At 60.6% G+C, this 17,940-nt stretch overlaps 10 non-coding genes across 10 annotated transcripts; 4 read left to right on the top strand and 6 right to left on the bottom strand.

The window, feature by feature from the left end:
• Positions 1-3,020: 3,020 nt before the first annotated feature.
• On the bottom strand, positions 3,021-3,092 carry TRNAE-CUC (transfer RNA glutamic acid (anticodon CUC)). The gene has a single exon. It is a non-coding gene; the product is annotated as a tRNA-Glu (tRNA).
• Positions 3,093-3,370: 278 nt separating this feature from the next.
• Positions 3,371-3,442, bottom strand: TRNAG-UCC (transfer RNA glycine (anticodon UCC)). The gene has a single exon. It is a non-coding gene; the product is annotated as a tRNA-Gly (tRNA).
• Positions 3,443-4,289: 847 nt separating this feature from the next.
• On the bottom strand, positions 4,290-4,361 carry TRNAD-GUC (transfer RNA aspartic acid (anticodon GUC)). The gene has a single exon. It is a non-coding gene; the product is annotated as a tRNA-Asp (tRNA).
• A 578-nt stretch (positions 4,362-4,939) lies between these two features.
• TRNAL-CAG (transfer RNA leucine (anticodon CAG)) lies at positions 4,940-5,022 on the top strand. The gene has a single exon. It is a non-coding gene; the product is annotated as a tRNA-Leu (tRNA).
• Positions 5,023-6,699: 1,677 nt separating this feature from the next.
• On the top strand, positions 6,700-6,770 carry TRNAG-GCC (transfer RNA glycine (anticodon GCC)). The gene has a single exon. It is a non-coding gene; the product is annotated as a tRNA-Gly (tRNA).
• A 4,134-nt stretch (positions 6,771-10,904) lies between these two features.
• Positions 10,905-10,976, bottom strand: TRNAE-CUC (transfer RNA glutamic acid (anticodon CUC)). Its single transcript has one exon. It is a non-coding gene; the product is annotated as a tRNA-Glu (tRNA).
• Positions 10,977-11,254: 278 nt separating this feature from the next.
• Positions 11,255-11,326, bottom strand: TRNAG-UCC (transfer RNA glycine (anticodon UCC)). Its single transcript has one exon. It is a non-coding gene; the product is annotated as a tRNA-Gly (tRNA).
• An 850-nt stretch (positions 11,327-12,176) lies between these two features.
• TRNAD-GUC (transfer RNA aspartic acid (anticodon GUC)) lies at positions 12,177-12,248 on the bottom strand. The gene has a single exon. It is a non-coding gene; the product is annotated as a tRNA-Asp (tRNA).
• Positions 12,249-12,826: 578 nt separating this feature from the next.
• TRNAL-CAG (transfer RNA leucine (anticodon CAG)) lies at positions 12,827-12,909 on the top strand. The gene has a single exon. It is a non-coding gene; the product is annotated as a tRNA-Leu (tRNA).
• Positions 12,910-14,586: 1,677 nt separating this feature from the next.
• TRNAG-GCC (transfer RNA glycine (anticodon GCC)) lies at positions 14,587-14,657 on the top strand. Its single transcript has one exon. It is a non-coding gene; the product is annotated as a tRNA-Gly (tRNA).
• Positions 14,658-17,940: the final 3,283 nt, after the last annotated feature.

Here is a 17,940-nt window from a genome sequence, read left to right as displayed (position 1 = left end):
ATCCGTTTGTAGTACGGTTTAGATTCCACATATCTTTGTGCTTCTCTGCCTGACTTACGTCGCTAAGTGGAGTATACTCTAGGTCCATCCTTATCGGTGCAAATGGCAATATCTCACTCTTTTGTATGGCTGAGTAATATTCCACAGTACATACGTACCACGTCTTCCTGTGCCAGCCATCGGTTGATGGGCACTTGGGTTTTGTCCATGTCTTGGCTGTGGCCCGTAGTGCTGCTGTGAACGTGGGGGTGCATGGATCTCTGCAAATGACAGTTTCTCTCCTTTGCCGATGTGTACCCACGATGGGGAGGGCTGGATCATATGGGAGCTCGTATTCCACCTATTTATTTAGTGTGTTGTTTTTATTTATGCATTTAATATTTACTTATTCATTTACTTATAAGAACTAGTAGCTGTAATTTTGGAAGAAAAGTTGATTAACGATATTGAGTTAGTTTCAGGTGCACAGCAAAGCGGATACTGTCTTCCATGTCTAATATTGTTTCAGATTGCTTTCCATTACAGTTTACTACAGGATATTGAATATCATTCCCGGTGTTATTCTGGAAATCCTTGTTGCTTATGTCTTTTATATGAAGTACGGTGTATCTGTTCATCGCAGCTCCTAATTTATGCCTCCACCCCTCCCGTTCTCCTCGGGGAACCATCAGTGTGTTTCCTATGTCTGTGAGTCTGTTTCTCTTTTGCACATACCTTCTTTTCTATTATGTTTTAGATTCCACGTATGTTTGTGCTTCTCTGTCAGACTTACTTCGCTAAGTGTAATGTTCTCTAGGACCATCCTTATTGTGGCAAATGGCAATATTTCGTTTTCTGAAATGGCTGAGTAATATTCCACAGTACATATATACCGCATCTTTTCCTGTCAGCCAACTGTTGACGGGCACATGGGTTTTTTCTATGTCTTGGCTGCGGCACACAGTGCTGCTGCAAACACGGGGGTGCGTGGATCTCTTCAAACAACAGTTTTTCTCTTTGGCGGATGTGTACCCACGACGGGGATTGCTGGATCATCTGATGGCTCATGTTTCTCCTGTTTATTTTGGTCGTTGTTTTTATTTATTTACTTACTTACTTACTTATAAGTACTAGTACTCGTGGTTTAAGAAGAAGAGTTGATTAACAATATTGAGTTAGTTTCAGGTGTACAGCAAGGGGGATACTGTTTTCCATGTCTAATATTGTTTCAGATTGATTTCCACTACAGGTTATTGCAGGATATTGACTATCACTCCCTGCGTTATTCTGGAAATCCTTGTTGCTTATCTCCTTTATATGAAGTACTGTGTATCTGTTCATCGAGCTCCTAATTTATCCCTCCACCCCTCCTTTTTACCTCGGGTAACCATCACTGTGTCTTCTAGGTCTGTGAGTCTGTTTCTGTTTTGCACATAGATTCATTGGTAGTACTTTTTAGATTCCACATATCTTTGTGCTTCTCTGTCGGACCTACTTCACTAAGTGTAATATTCTCTGGGAGCATTCTTGTTGCGGCAAATGGCAATATTTCATTCTTTTTTATTAATGGCTGAGTAATATCCCATAGTACATATATACCACCTCTTCTTGTACTAGCCACCCGTTGACGGGCACTTGGGTTTTTTCCCGTGTCTTGGCTACTGCAAATAGTGCCGCTGTGAACGTGGAGGTGCTTGTGCCTTTTTGCACTCTTGTTTCGTCATTGCCGGGTACGTACCCAGGAGTGGGATTGCTGGATCATAGGGGACCTCTCCTTTGGCCTCTTTCAACCTCAACCCCTCCTCCCCCCACCCCCGCCGCCACACACACCTGAGACCGGATGGTTTCTCCCGATGAGAGGTGATGTATATGTCTCTGGGGCAGTAGAATGCCCCCACCCCATTCGGACCCCGCCTAGCCCCTGAGGCGCGCTCCGTTTCTGCTCTTCTCTTGCCTGCCTCCTACCCACCGCCCCCAGTCCCAACCCACTGGTTAGCCTGACCACCTTGCCGCACAGCACACCAGTCTGGCGCGCTCACCCGCCACCCCACCGCGAAGGGGTCCTCTCCCACCGTCTTCCTCGCCCCACAGCCCACTCACACACCCCGCCCTTCCCCCCAGCCTGCCGGCTCGGACCCCTCTCCCCGCCACCTTCCCCTTGTATCCCAGGCCCGACTGTCACATGTCCTGCCCGGAAGTCTCACTTCCGCCAGTGCTCCTCAGACGCACTCCTACTCCAGGCCCACCCCGGCCCCTGATCTGACCCACCCGTACACACGTGCCGGGCCAGGTGCTGCCACCACCCCCAAGCTTCTGCTGAGCCCCTGCCTGAGTGGCCAGCCGCTCTCCCGGGCCAGGTCCCCGCCAGCCCAACACCTCCCGCTCCTGCCCGCGCTCCACCCAGACACCCCAGGCCCTTCCTCGCACCTCCCAGCACGCGGCCCACCGCCGCCCTCTCTCCATGGGGTCCTTCTGCTCCGTTCCCTAACCCGCGTGGGGTGGCCACCGACCGCGGCCACAAACACCTTCATCCCACACTGTCAGCCACCCCCACGGCACCGGCAAGGGCGTTCAGGAAACCTGCTGCGGTGGTGCGAAGCACCCGTCTGCCCACCGGTGCTCCTTTCCACAGGGGATCCGGCTTTGTTAGAAGGCACCGCGTGTGACACCGCCGTCGCCGTCGGCGCTGCCGCCGCTGTCGCCGTGGGGGAAAAGCAGTGCTGATGGAGAGTCCAGACACAGGCGGGGGCGTTTGCTCGTGGCCACGGCCACGGCGGCGAGAGGCGCGGCCCCGGCCACTCGTGTTTGGGGCTGAGGCAAGCGTCCGAAAAGGAAGACACGGGACGTCGAAGGCCTCGAGTGGGCGCGCGCCAGTGCGGCCAAAAGGTTTGGCCGGGGAGGGAGGGTGGAGGTTGCCTGGCAGGGCTTGGGCTGGAGGTGCAGGGCACCGGGCGGCTCTTGTCGGGGCGCCGAGGCCGCGGAGCAAGCGTGGCCTAAAAGTGGGATGTGGACGGTGGGAGGTAGAGAGGCAGAAGAAAGGCTTCCCTGACCGGGAATCGAACCCGGGCCGCGGCGGTGAGAGCGCCGAATCCTAACCACTAGACCACCAGGGAGCGTCAGGCTCTACCACTGCTCCTGCTGGACCCATAGCACCCGCTCGGCGCCACCTTGGCGCCAAGACCCGGCCTTTCCAAGTCCAGCCACGCGCCGCCCCTGGCAATCCACGTGTCCTACCGTCCTTCCTGCTTGCAGCGCCCTCAGAACACTGCGCGCCTGCTTCTCGCACACACAAGAAAAGCCGCTGGGGCCAGCTAGCTCCCTGCTCCCAGCTCTCCCTCACAGGCCCCCGGCCGGCCGGCCGCCCGTGGAGCTCGGTAAAAGGTCAGCCCGCTGCGTTGGCCGGGAATCGAACCCGGGTCAACTGCTTGGAAGGCAGCTATGCTCACCACTATACCACCAACGCTGCACAGCCCGGGCCGCCCCGAGACGCCGGCACCGGGCTCGCCCGAGCGCACTCTCGTCGCCGCCGCCTTCTCCTCCTCCTCCTCCTCCTCCTCCTCCTCCTCCTCCTTCTCTTCCTCCTCCTACTCCCCTTTCTCTTCCTCGTCCTCCTCCTCGTCCTCCTCCTCCTCCTCCTCCTCAGCCGCCGCCGCCGCCGCAGCCGCCGCTTGGAGCAGCCCTGCCCCGACGCCCCGCCGGCCGGCAGCTCTGTGACGTCACAGGCGCCACCAAGGCTCCCCGGCGCCCCACCCGCGCCAGCCCTACGAAGCTGCCCTCGGCCACCGGCCCGACCGCCTCAGGGGGGCGCTCTCGCTGCCTTGCTGCTCCAGGGCCCTCCGCTCCACGCCGCGGCCCGCCCCCGCCCCCGGGGCACGCGTCTTCCAGCCCCCGGCTCGCCAAAGCCCTTCTCCACCGGGCGCTGGGCCAGGCCACTCCCCGCACCGACAGGGGGACGGCACTCATCCGCCTCCCACCCGTCCCGGCAGCTGTGCACCTATGCCGCTGTGCATAGCTGCGCAGCTGTGCGTCGCGACGCAAGGAGCCCCCTGAGACAGCCACTTGGGGCGGGCCGCAATGTCATCGGGCGCTTGTGGGGTCCAGAGGAGGCCGTCGCTCGGCCCTGGCGACTGAGCGCCCGGCGAGGAGGAAGGGCTGGGTGGCTGGAGGGGGGCGAGGGTGGGCAGGCTGGGCACGCGCTGGCGCCCTGCGCCTCGCTGGAGGGCGGAGGGCGGAGGGAGGAGAAGAAGGGCCCTTGGGAGCCAGGCGGCAGGACAGAGAGCGGCGCCAGCCACCAAAAGAGGGCGTGTTGCCTCCCCGTCGGGGAATCGAACCCCGGTCTCCCGCGTGACAGGCGGGGATACTCACCACTATACTAACGAGGACGGCGGCCACCGCCCCCGCGCCCGGCCGCTCTCGGGCTGCCTGCCGACGCCTCCCCCTGCCCTCCGGCCCCCTGCCCACCACGGGCGCCCGGCTCGTGCCCGACCCGACCCGACCCAACGCCACACCAACCGCGTCCTCCAAAGCAGCAGCCCCCGACCCCGACAGGGACCCGGACCCGCGTGGCCCTGAAAACTCCGAGTGCGCGCTGCCTACTGCCTCCGACGCGGGGATCGCGCCGGGTGGAGGGGGCCCGAGACGGAAAGCAAGGCTGCGAGGAGGGGGTGGGCGCGCGCCGGGCCATGGCCGGCGAGGAGACGCGCGGGTGGGGGTCGGCGGCAGGGGCTGGCCCGACGCGGCCCGGCTGCGTCCGGGGCCAGGGGTGGGCGAGGGCGCCACCGCGGCGCAGCCAGGCGCGTCGTCTGGCCGTGCTCCCCGTCGGCCGCCGCGCGCCCGTTCTGTCGCTCACCCAGACGGCCGCGCGCCTGGCGCGGAGCACCGCGCCCCGCCAAGGGCACCGGGGTTCGCGTCGCGTCGGGTCCCAGCCAGCCCAGCGGCCACGCGCACGCCCAGGCCCGCCGTCAGGATGGCCGAGCGGTCTAAGGCGCTGCGTTCAGGTCGCAGTCTCCCCTGGAGGCGTGGGTTCGAATCCCACTCCTGACAAGCCAGCCTTTTGGCCCGCCCGACAAACGCACCCGGCCCTATGGCAGCGCTTTACTGCCTTCCAGTCCGTTCGCGCCCTGCACTCTTGCGGCCTCTCCAAACTCCGGCCCGGACATCCACGCCTCTCAGACGCGGGACCTTCTCAGCCACGGCCGCGGGCCTGGCAGAAACGGCGCACTAGGAACCCTCCGGCGACTGGCTTTCCGGACAAACGCCCTCCCCAGGGGCCAGCTCCTAAGCCCCCTCCTACCTGCACCCCCACCAGAAAAACCTTCAGTCCTTCGCAGCCCATCTTTCCTCACCTGCTTGCGGCTGCTGCTGCTGCTGCTGGTTTTCCTGCCTGCCTGCCTGCCTGCCTGCCTGCCTGCCTGCCTTCGTCCCTCCCTCCCACTCCCACTCCCACGCTCCACCCCGCCCCCACCGCCACACGCAGAACGGCCGCGTGTGGAAAGCCCGTCCACGCCTGGCCCGCCCTCCGACTTCGGCCCGGTGAACAGCGGACTCGCTCTCACAGCCTTTCTTCCACTTCCGCCACCAGCAGCTCTCCCTCTTTCCAACATCCTGTCCTTCCCGCCAGCCCCAACGGCCCGCCTGCCCATTCCATTCCCTCCACAGCCACACCGTCTTGCCGGCCTGTGGTGCGTGCCCTCGGTGCTTTTTCGCCTTGGGACCTTGGCCGGACCACACCTGCCTACCTGCCTGCCTGCCTGCCTGCCTGCCTGCCTGCCTGCCTGCCGGGCCGCGTGCAGCCCAGCCTCCTGCTGGCCAGCCAACAGGGGGCCCTCCCTGCACGGGGCCTGGCGCAGGAGTCGCTCCCGGGAACGGTGCTCCAGTGAGTAGTGAGCGGAAGCCCTGGATGCCCTGTCACCCACCACAGACGTCCGGCCCCCAGCCCGGGCCACCCACCTCGGCGCCACAGCGCAAGTCCCTCGGGGAAGCCGCTGCTCCGGCCGGACCCAACCACACCCTGGCGCGCTCCCTCCCTCACCGGGCTGTCCGCGAGCCAGCAGCCAGTCTGCCCAAGTGCTTCTCCTCACAACCAACGCAGCAGAGCGGGACCCCGCGGGAGAGGGGTGGGCCAGAGCGCAGAAGCGAGGCTCAGACACCTTTGGTCTTGTGGCCTGAGCGCCGCTCGGCGACGGCGGCGGCGGCGGCGGCGGCGGCGGCGGCGGTGCCCGGTGTCCATCTCCCACGCTCGCGGTCCCTGCACAGCCCCGAGCTCCGATCCCTGCCCCCGCCCGCCCTCGCACGCCCCGCACCAGCAAGAAAGCCAGCCGCCAGAGGGGCTGTGCGTCGGGGCCGGGCGGCTGCTGAGAGGAACGTCGGCGCTCAGCCGCAGCGGCCACGCCTCGCCTGCCCTGACTGGGATTCGGGCGCGGGCCAGGCCGCTTCGGCTCCTGGCTTCCTCTGGCGACACCGACAGTCTCGCGGCGGCCGTGGACGGCAGAGAAAGCGCGGGACGGGCCGAGCACGCCTGCGTCCCTCCGTCCCTCGTCCCTCGGTGCTTCCGACCGCCTCGCGCCCTGGGGTCGCCAGCGTGCCCGGAGCCTCTCATTCAGGTGGCCCGTCGGCCTCCTGCTCAAATGGAGCACATGCCCACGGGGCGAGCAGTGACCAGGGTCCGGCGGTTGGCGGCGAGCGCCGCTGGGGCAGCGCCGGGCGCCGGCGGCCATCGGTGCATGGGTGGTTCAGTGGTAGAATTCTCGCCTGCCACGCGGGAGGCCCGGGTTCGATTCCCGGCCCATGCAGCCGCAGCGTCCCCTTTTGGTTCCCGCAGCCCCACAGCGGAGCTGGGCTTCCCCGCTGCCACACTCAAGGCACCGGTCCTGCAACAGCTCGCTCACCACCGCACCTTCCGGCCCCTGTCCTTCCCACGCAGACGCCCCCACCCCACACACACCCGGGAGCCACGCCTCCAGGACCTGACACCTTGCGGGCTCAGCCACTCTTACGCCCAGACCCCTTCCTTGTCCTTGCTCTCGTCCTTACCCCGACCCCGCTTGTGTCACGCTTCTCGCTGTAAGGAACACCCCACACTGGCACCCGCACAGCCCAACCTCTTCACCTTTCGCCACGTTTCCAAGCTCTCTGCCTCACTCTGCCCGCACTGCGAAAGTTATACTATGTTTGCACAACCAGGAGCAAGGAAGTTGCCACCTCTGGGAGTGATACATCCCATTTTCCTGGAGAGTCCCCAAAGCGTCCACTTGCACGAGGAGTTCAAAAAGAAGTCCACACTATCATCGCAGACTGCACTCTAGATTCATGTTCTGACCCTCGACAGAAATACGTTTCCAACACCGGCCCGCTCCTCCACCACTACTGCCACCACCACCATCAGCACGACAAACACCACCCCCTCCCCTGAACCTCTGCTCCCACCAACAGCGTCAGCCCTCGGGACAGCACCACCGGCACCACCACCTCAGCCTCCACCCTACTCCCACAGACACCCCCATCCCACCCCCTATCTCCCCACTTTTCCCCCGATCCTTTCCAAATCCTACGTTGTCAAGGATCCTGCCCTTGCCTCTGTCCCATTGCCCTCCTTTTTTCCCCCTTCGTCTTCGTCTCCTTTTCGTAGCAGTACGGTTGATTTACAATACTGGGTTACTTTCAGGTGTACAGCCAAGTGATTCAGTTATATGTCCTTTTCCAGGTTATTTTCCATTATACGTTATCACGACATATGAATACAGTTCCCTGTGCTGTACGGCAAATCCTTGTTGCTTCTGTGCTTTATGTATAGTATTTCCCCTCTGTTAATCGCAGCTCCGGATTCTTCCCTGCCCTACACTTTCCCCTTGGGTAACGAACAGTGTGTTTTCCATGTCTGTGAGTCCGTTGCTCTTTGGCACATACATCCGTTTGTAGTACGGTTTAGATTCCACATATCTTTGTGCTTCTCTGCCTGACTTACGTCGCTAAGTGGAGTATACTCTAGGTCCATCCTTATCGGTGCAAATGGCAATATCTCACTCTTTTGTATGGCTGAGTAATATTCCACAGTACATACGTACCACGTCTTCCTGTGCCAGCCATCGGTTGATGGGCACTTGGGTTTTGTCCATGTCTTGGCTGTGGCCCGTAGTGCTGCTGTGAACGTGGGGGTGCATGGATCTCTGCAAATGACAGTTTCTCTCCTTTGCCGATGTGTACCCACGATGGGGAGGGCTGGATCATATGGGAGCTCGTATTCCACCTATTTATTTAGTGTGTTGTTTTTATTTATGCATTTAATATTTACTTATTCATTTACTTATAAGAACTAGTAGCTGTAATTTTGGAAGAAAAGTTGATTAACGATATTGAGTTAGTTTCAGGTGCACAGCAAAGCGGATACTGTCTTCCATGTCTAATATTGTTTCAGATTGCTTTCCATTACAGTTTACTACAGGATATTGAATATCATTCCCGGTGTTATTCTGGAAATCCTTGTTGCTTATGTCTTTTATATGAAGTACGGTGTATCTGTTCATCGCAGCTCCTAATTTATGCCTCCACCCCTCCCGTTCTCCTCGGGGAACCATCAGTGTGTTTCCTATGTCTGTGAGTCTGTTTCTCTTTTGCACATACCTTCTTTTCTATTATGTTTTAGATTCCACGTATGTTTGTGCTTCTCTGTCAGACTTACTTCGCTAAGTGTAATGTTCTCTAGGACCATCCTTATTGTGGCAAATGGCAATATTTCGTTTTCTGAAATGGCTGAGTAATATTCCACAGTACATATATACCGCATCTTTTCCTGTCAGCCAACTGTTGACGGGCACATGGGTTTTTTCTATGTCTTGGCTGCGGCACACAGTGCTGCTGCAAACACGGGGGTGCGTGGATCTCTTCAAACAACAGTTTTTCTCTTTGGCGGATGTGTACCCACGACGGGGATTGCTGGATCATCTGATGGCTCATGTTTCTCCTGTTTATTTTGGTCGTTGTTTTTATTTATTTACTTACTTACTTACTTATAAGTACTAGTACTCGTGGTTTAAGAAGAAGAGTTGATTAACAATATTGAGTTAGTTTCAGGTGTACAGCAAGGGGGATACTGTTTTCCATGTCTAATATTGTTTCAGATTGATTTCCACTACAGGTTATTGCAGGATATTGACTATCACTCCCTGCGTTATTCTGGAAATCCTTGTTGCTTATCTCCTTTATATGAAGTACTGTGTATCTGTTCATCGAGCTCCTAATTTATCCCTCCACCCCTCCTTTTTACCTCGGGTAACCATCACTGTGTCTTCTAGGTCTGTGAGTCTGTTTCTGTTTTGCACATAGATTCATTGGTAGTACTTTTTAGATTCCACATATCTTTGTGCTTCTCTGTCGGACCTACTTCACTAAGTGTAATATTCTCTGGGAGCATTCTTGTTGCGGCAAATGGCAATATTTCATTCTTTTTTATTAATGGCTGAGTAATATCCCATAGTACATATATACCACCTCTTCTTGTACTAGCCACCCGTTGACGGGCACTTGGGTTTTTTCCCGTGTCTTGGCTACTGCAAATAGTGCCGCTGTGAACGTGGAGGTGCTTGTGCCTTTTTGCACTCTTGTTTCGTCATTGCCGGGTACGTACCCAGGAGTGGGATTGCTGGATCATAGGGGACCTCTCCTTTGGCCTCTTTCAACCTCAACCCCTCCTCCCCCCACCCCCGCCGCCACACACACCTGAGACCGGATGGTTTCTCCCGATGAGAGGTGATGTATATGTCTCTGGGGCAGTAGAATGCCCCCACCCCATTCGGACCCCGCCTAGCCCCTGAGGCGCGCTCTGTTTCTGCTCTTCTCTTGCCTGCCTCCTACCCACCGCCCCCAGTCCCAACCCACTGGTTAGCCTGACCACCTTGCCGCACAGCACACCAGTCTGGCGCGCTCACCCGCCACCCCACCACGAAGGGGTCCTCTCCCACCGTCTTCCTCGCCCCACAGCCCACTCACACACCCCGCCCTTCCCCCCAGCCTGCCGGCTCGGACCCCTCTCCCCGCCACCTTCCCCTTGTATCCCAGGCCCGACTGTCACATGTCCTGCCCGGAAGTCTCACTTCCGCCAGTGCTCCTCAGACGCACTCCTACTCCAGGCCCACCCCGGCCCCTGATCTGACCCACCCGTACACACGTGCCGGGCCAGGTGCTGCCACCACCCCCAAGCTTCTGCTGAGCCCCTGCCTGAGTGGCCAGCCGCTCTCCCGGGCCAGGTCCCCGCCAGCCCAACACCTCCCGCTCCTGCCCGCGCTCCACCCAGACACCCCAGGCCCTTCCTCGCACCTCCCAGCACGCGGCCCACCGCCGCCCTCTCTCCATGGGGTCCTTCTGCTCCGTTCCCTAACCCGCGTGGGGTGGCCACCGACCACGGCCACAAACACCTTCATCCCACACTGTCAGCCACCCCCACGGCACCGGCAAGGGCGTTCAGGAAACCTGCTGCGGTGGTGCGAAGCACCCGTCTGCCCACCGGTGCTCCTTTCCACAGGGGATCCGGCTTTGTTAGAAGGCACCGCGTGTGACACCGCCGTCGCCGTCGGCGCTGCCGCCGCTGTCGCCGTGGGGGAAAAGCAGTGCTGATGGAGAGTCCAGACACAGGCGGGGGCGTTTGCTCGTGGCCACGGCCACGGCGGCGAGAGGCGCGGCCCCGGCCACTCGTGTTTGGGGCTGAGGCAAGCGTCCGAAAAGGAAGACACGGGACGTCGAAGGCCTCGAGTGGGCGCGCGCCAGTGCGGCCAAAAGGTTTGGCCGGGGAGGGAGGGTGGAGGTTGCCTGGCAGGGCTTGGGCTGGAGGTGCAGGGCACCGGGCGGCTCTTGTCGGGGCGCCGAGGCCGCGGAGCAAGCGTGGCCTAAAAGTGGGATGTGGACGGTGGGAGGTAGAGAGGCAGAAGAAAGGCTTCCCTGACCGGGAATCGAACCCGGGCCGCGGCGGTGAGAGCGCCGAATCCTAACCACTAGACCACCAGGGAGCGTCAGGCTCTACCACTGCTCCTGCTGGACCCATAGCACCCGCTCGGCGCCACCTTGGCGCCAAGACCCGGCCTTTCCAAGTCCAGCCACGCGCCGCCCCTGGCAATCCACGTGTCCTACCGTCCTTCCTGCTTGCAGCGCCCTCAGAACACTGCGCGCCTGCTTCTCGCACACACAAGAAAAGCCGCTGGGGCCAGCTAGCTCCCTGCTCCCAGCTCTCCCTCACAGGCCCCCGGCCGGCCGGCCGCCCGTGGAGCTCGGTAAAAGGTCAGCCCGCTGCGTTGGCCGGGAATCGAACCCGGGTCAACTGCTTGGAAGGCAGCTATGCTCACCACTATACCACCAACGCTGCACAGCCCGGGCCGCCCCGAGACGCCGGCACCGGGCTCGCCCGAGCGCACTCTCGTCGCCGCCGCCTTCTCCTCCTCCTCCTCCTCCTCCTCCTCCTCCTCCTCCTCCTTCTCTTCCTCCTCCTACTCCCCTTTCTCTTCCTCGTCCTCCTCCTCGTCCTCCTCCTCCTCCTCCTCCTCAGCCGCCGCCGCCGCCGCAGCCGCCGCTTGGAGCAGCCCTGCCCCGACGCCCCGCCGGCCGGCAGCTCTGTGACGTCACAGGCGCCACCAAGGCTCCCCGGCGCCCCACCCGCGCCAGCCCTACGAAGCTGCCCTCGGCCACCGGCCCGACCGCCTCAGGGGGGCGCTCTCGCTGCCTTGCTGCTCCAGGGCCCTCCGCTCCACGCCGCGGCCCGCCCCCGCCCCCGGGGCACGCGTCTTCCAGCCCCCGGCTCGCCAAAGCCCTTCTCCACCGGGCGCTGGGCCAGGCCACTCCCCGCACCGACAGGGGGACGGCACTCATCCGCCTCCCACCCGTCCCGGCAGCTGTGCACCTATGCCGCTGTGCATAGCTGCGCAGCTGTGCGTCGCGACGCAAGGAGCCCCCTGAGACAGCCACTTGGGGCGGGCCGCAATGTCATCGGGCGCTTGTGGGGTCCAGAGGAGGCCGTCGCTCGGCCCTGGCGACTGAGCGCCCGGCGAGGAGGAAGGGCTGGGTGGCTGGAGGGGGGCGAGGGTGGGCAGGCTGGGCACGCGCTGGCGCCCTGCGCCTCGCTGGAGGGCGGAGGGCGGAGGGAGGAGAAGAAGGGCCCTTGGGAGCCAGGCGGCAGGACAGAGAGCGGCGCCAGCCACCAAAAGAGGGCGTGTTGCCTCCCCGTCGGGGAATCGAACCCCGGTCTCCCGCGTGACAGGCGGGGATACTCACCACTATACTAACGAGGACGGCGGCCACCGCCCCCGCGCCCGGCCGCTCTCGGGCTGCCTGCCGACGCCTCCCCCTGCCCTCCGGCCCCCTGCCCACCACGGGCGCCCGGCTCGTGCCCGACCCGACCCGACCCAACGCCACACCAACCGCGTCCTCCAAAGCAGCAGCCCCCGACCCCGACAGGGACCCGGACCCGCGTGGCCCTGAAAACTCCGAGTGCGCGCTGCCTACTGCCTCCGACGCGGGGATCGCGCCGGGTGGAGGGGGCCCGAGACGGAAAGCAAGGCTGCGAGGAGGGGGTGGGCGCGCGCCGGGCCATGGCCGGCGAGGAGACGCGCGGGTGGGGGTCGGCGGCAGGGGCTGGCCCGACGCGGCCCGGCTGCGTCCGGGGCCAGGGGTGGGCGAGGGCGCCACCGCGGCGCAGCCAGGCGCGTCGTCTGGCCGTGCTCCCCGTCGGCCGCCGCGCGCCCGTTCTGTCGCTCACCCAGACGGCCGCGCGCCTGGCGCGGAGCACCGCGCCCCGCCAAGGGCACCGGGGTTCGCGTCGCGTCGGGTCCCAGCCAGCCCAGCGGCCACGCGCACGCCCAGGCCCGCCGTCAGGATGGCCGAGCGGTCTAAGGCGCTGCGTTCAGGTCGCAGTCTCCCCTGGAGGCGTGGGTTCGAATCCCACTCCTGACAAGCCAGCCTTTTGGCCCGCCCGACAAACGCACCCGGCCCTATGGCAGCGCTTTACTGCCTTCCAGTCCGTTCGCGCCCTGCACTCTTGCGGCCTCTCCAAACTCCGGCCCGGACATCCACGCCTCTCAGACGCGGGACCTTCTCAGCCACGGCCGCGGGCCTGGCAGAAACGGCGCACTAGGAACCCTCCGGCGACTGGCTTTCCGGACAAACGCCCTCCCCAGGGGCCAGCTCCTAAGCCCCCTCCTACCTGCACCCCCACCAGAAAAACCTTCAGTCCTTCGCAGCCCATCTTTCCTCACCTGCTTGCGGCTGCTGCTGCTGCTGCTGGTTTTCCTGCCTGCCTGCCTGCCTGCCTGCCTGCCTGCCTGCCTTCGTCCCTCCCTCCCACTCCCACTCCCACGCTCCACCCCGCCCCCACCGCCACACGCAGAACGGCCGCGTGTGGAAAGCCCGTCCACGCCTGGCCCGCCCTCCGACTTCGGCCCGGTGAACAGCGGACTCGCTCTCACAGCCTTTCTTCCACTTCCGCCACCAGCAGCTCTCCCTCTTTCCAACATCCTGTCCTTCCCGCCAGCCCCAACGGCCCGCCTGCCCATTCCATTCCCTCCACAGCCACACCGTCTTGCCGGCCTGTGGTGCGTGCCCTCGGTGCTTTTTCGCCTTGGGACCTTGGCCGGACCACACCTGCCTACCTGCCTGCCTGCCTGCCTGCCTGCCTGCCTGCCTGCCTGCCGGGCCGCGTGCAGCCCAGCCTCCTGCTGGCCAGCCAACAGGGGGCCCTCCCTGCACGGGGCCTGGCGCAGGAGTCGCTCCCGGGAACGGTGCTCCAGTGAGTAGTGAGCGGAAGCCCTGGATGCCCTGTCACCCACCACAGACGTCCGGCCCCCAGCCCGGGCCACCCACCTCGGCGCCACAGCGCAAGTCCCTCGGGGAAGCCGCTGCTCCGGCCGGACCCAACCACACCCTGGCGCGCTCCCTCCCTCACCGGGCTGTCCGCGAGCCAGCAGCCAGTCTGCCCAAGTGCTTCTCCTCACAACCAACGCAGCAGAGCGGGACCCCGCGGGAGAGGGGTGGGCCAGAGCGCAGAAGCGAGGCTCAGACACCTTTGGTCTTGTGGCCTGAGCGCCGCTCGGCGACGGCGGCGGCGGCGGCGGCGGCGGCGGCGGCGGTGCCCGGTGTCCATCTCCCACGCTCGCGGTCCCTGCACAGCCCCGAGCTCCGATCCCTGCCCCCGCCCGCCCTCGCACGCCCCGCACCAGCAAGAAAGCCAGCCGCCAGAGGGGCTGTGCGTCGGGGCCGGGCGGCTGCTGAGAGGAACGTCGGCGCTCAGCCGCAGCGGCCACGCCTCGCCTGCCCTGACTGGGATTCGGGCGCGGGCCAGGCCGCTTCGGCTCCTGGCTTCCTCTGGCGACACCGACAGTCTCGCGGCGGCCGTGGACGGCAGAGAAAGCGCGGGACGGGCCGAGCACGCCTGCGTCCCTCCGTCCCTCGTCCCTCGGTGCTTCCGACCGCCTCGCGCCCTGGGGTCGCCAGCGTGCCCGGAGCCTCTCATTCAGGTGGCCCGTCGGCCTCCTGCTCAAATGGAGCACATGCCCACGGGGCGAGCAGTGACCAGGGTCCGGCGGTTGGCGGCGAGCGCCGCTGGGGCAGCGCCGGGCGCCGGCGGCCATCGGTGCATGGGTGGTTCAGTGGTAGAATTCTCGCCTGCCACGCGGGAGGCCCGGGTTCGATTCCCGGCCCATGCAGCCGCAGCGTCCCCTTTTGGTTCCCGCAGCCCCACAGCGGAGCTGGGCTTCCCCGCTGCCACACTCAAGGCACCGGTCCTGCAACAGCTCGCTCACCACCGCACCTTCCGGCCCCTGTCCTTCCCACGCAGACGCCCCCACCCCACACACACCCGGGAGCCACGCCTCCAGGACCTGACACCTTGCGGGCTCAGCCACTCTTACGCCCAGACCCCTTCCTTGTCCTTGCTCTCGTCCTTACCCCGACCCCGCTTGTGTCACGCTTCTCGCTGTAAGGAACACCCCACACTGGCACCCGCACAGCCCAACCTCTTCACCTTTCGCCACGTTTCCAAGCTCTCTGCCTCACTCTGCCCGCACTGCGAAAGTTATACTATGTTTGCACAACCAGGAGCAAGGAAGTTGCCACCTCTGGGAGTGATACATCCCATTTTCCTGGAGAGTCCCCAAAGCGTCCACTTGCACGAGGAGTTCAAAAAGAAGTCCACACTATCATCGCAGACTGCACTCTAGATTCATGTTCTGACCCTCGACAGAAATACGTTTCCAACACCGGCCCGCTCCTCCACCACTACTGCCACCACCACCATCAGCACGACAAACACCACCCCCTCCCCTGAACCTCTGCTCCCACCAACAGCGTCAGCCCTCGGGACAGCACCACCGGCACCACCACCTCAGCCTCCACCCTACTCCCACAGACACCCCCATCCCACCCCCTATCTCCCCACTTTTCCCCCGATCCTTTCCAAATCCTACGTTGTCAAGGATCCTGCCCTTGCCTCTGTCCCGTTGCCCTCCTTTTTTCCCCCTTCGTCTTCGTCTCCTTTTCGTAGCAGTACGGTTGATTTACAATACTGGGTTACTTTCAGGTGTACAGCCAAGTGATTCAGTTATATGTCCTTTTCCAGGTTATTTTCCATTATACGTTATCACGACATATGAATACAGTTCCCTGTGCTGTACGGCAAATCCTTGTTGCTTCTGTGCTTTATGTATAGTATTTCCCCTCTGTTAATCGCAGCTCCGGATTCTTCCCTGCCCTACACTTTCCCCTTGGGTAACGAACAGTGTGTTTTCCATGTCTGTGAGTCCGTTGCTCTTTGGCACATACATCCGTTTGTAGTACGGTTTAGATTCCACATATCTTTGTGCTTCTCTGCCTGACTTACGTCGCTAAGTGGAGTATACTCTAGGTCCATCCTTATCGGTGCAAATGGCAATATCTCACTCTTTTGTATGGCTGAGTAATATTCCACAGTACATACGTACCACGTCTTCCTGTGCCAGCCATCGGTTGATGGGCACTTGGGTTTTGTCCATGTCTTGGCTGTGGCCCGTAGTGCTGCTGTGAACGTGGGGGTGCATGGATCTCTGCAAATGACAGTTTCTCTCCTTTGCCGATGTGTACCCACGATGGGGAGGGCTGGATCATATGGGAGCTCGTATTCCACCTATTTATTTAGTGTGTTGTTTTTATTTATGCATTTAATATTTACTTATTCATTTACTTATAAGAACTAGTAGCTGTAATTTTGGAAGAAAAGTTGATTAACGATATTGAGTTAGTTTCAGGTGCACAGCAAAGCGGATACTGTCTTCCATGTCTAATATTGTTTCAGATTGCTTTCCATTACAGTTTACTACAGGATATTGAATATCATTCCCGGTGTTATTCTGGAAATCCTTGTTGCTTATGTCTTTTATATGAAGTACGGTGTATCTGTTCATCGCAGCTCCTAATTTATGCCTCCACCCCTCCCGTTCTCCTCGGGGAACCATCAGTGTGTTTCCTATGTCTGTGAGTCTGTTTCTCTTTTGCACATACCTTCTTTTCTATTATGTTTTAGATTCCACGTATGTTTGTGCTTCTCTGTCAGACTTACTTCGCTAAGTGTAATGTTCTCTAGGACCATCCTTATTGTGGCAAATGGCAATATTTCGTTTTCTGAAATGGCTGAGTAATATTCCACAGTACATATATACCGCATCTCTTCCTGTCAGCCAACTGTTGATGGGCACATGGGTTTTTTCTATGTCTTGGCTGCGGCACACAGTGCTGCTGCAAACACGGGGGTGCGTGGATCTCTTCAAACAACAGTTTTTCTCTTTGGCGGATGTGTACCCACGACGGGGATTGCTGGATCATCTGATGGCTCATGTTTCTCCTGTTTATTTTGGTCGTTGTTTTTATTTATTTACTTACTTACTTACTTATAAGTACTAGTACTCGTGGTTTAAGAAGAAGAGTTGATTAACAATATTGAGTTAGTTTCAGGTGTACAGCAAGGGGGATACTGTTTTCCATGTCTAATATTGTTTCAGATTGATTTCCACTACAGGTTATTGCAGGATATTGACTATCACTCCCTGCGTTATTCTGGAAATCCTTGTTGCTTATCTCCTTTATATGAAGTACTGTGTATCTGTTCATCGAGCTCCTAATTTATCCCTCCACCCCTCCTTTTTACCTCGGGTAACCATCACTGTGTCTTCTAGGTCTGTGAGTCTGTTTCTGTTTTGCACATAGATTCATTGGTAGTACTTTTTAGATTCCACATATCTTTGTGCTTCTCTGTCGGACCTACTTCACTAAGTGTAATATTCTCTGGGAGCATTCTTGTTGCGGCAAATGGCAATATTTCATTCTTTTTTATTAATGGCTGAGTAATATCCCATAGTACATATATACCACCTCTTCTTGTACTAGCCACCCGTTGACGGGCACTTGGGTTTTTTTCCCGTGTCTTGGCTACTGCAAATAGTGCCGCTGTGAACGTGGAGGTGCTTGTGCCTTTTTGCACTCTTGTTTCGTCATTGCCGGGTACGTACCCAGGAGTGGGATTGCTGGATCATAGGGGACCTCTCCTTTGGCCTCTTTCAACCTCAACCCCTCCTCCCCCCACCCCCGCCGCCACACACACCTGAGACCGGATGGTTTCTCCCGATGAGAGGTGATGTATATGTCTCTGGGGCAGTAGAATGCCCCCACCCCATTCGGACCCCGCCTAGCCCCTGAGGCGCGCTCCGTTTCTGCTCTTCTCTTGCCTGCCTCCTACCCACCGCCCCCAGTCCCAACCCACTGGTTAGCCTGACCACCTTGCCGCACAGCACACCAGTCTGGCGCGCTCACCCGCCACCCCACCGCGAAGGGGTCCTCTCCCACCGTCTTCCTCGCCCCACAGCCCACTCACACACCCCGCCCTTCCCCCCAGCCTGCCGGCTCGGACCCCTCTCCCCGCCACCTTCCCCTTGTATCCCAGGCCCGACTGTCACATGTCCT

The sequence above is a fragment of the Eubalaena glacialis genome, unplaced genomic scaffold (assembly GCF_028564815.1).
Source record: "Eubalaena glacialis isolate mEubGla1 unplaced genomic scaffold, mEubGla1.1.hap2.+ XY scaffold_456, whole genome shotgun sequence".
NCBI lineage: Eukaryota > Metazoa > Chordata > Mammalia > Artiodactyla > Balaenidae > Eubalaena > Eubalaena glacialis.
Note: the sequence above shows the minus strand (reverse complement) of the source record. Positions and strands in the feature narration are given on the sequence as shown.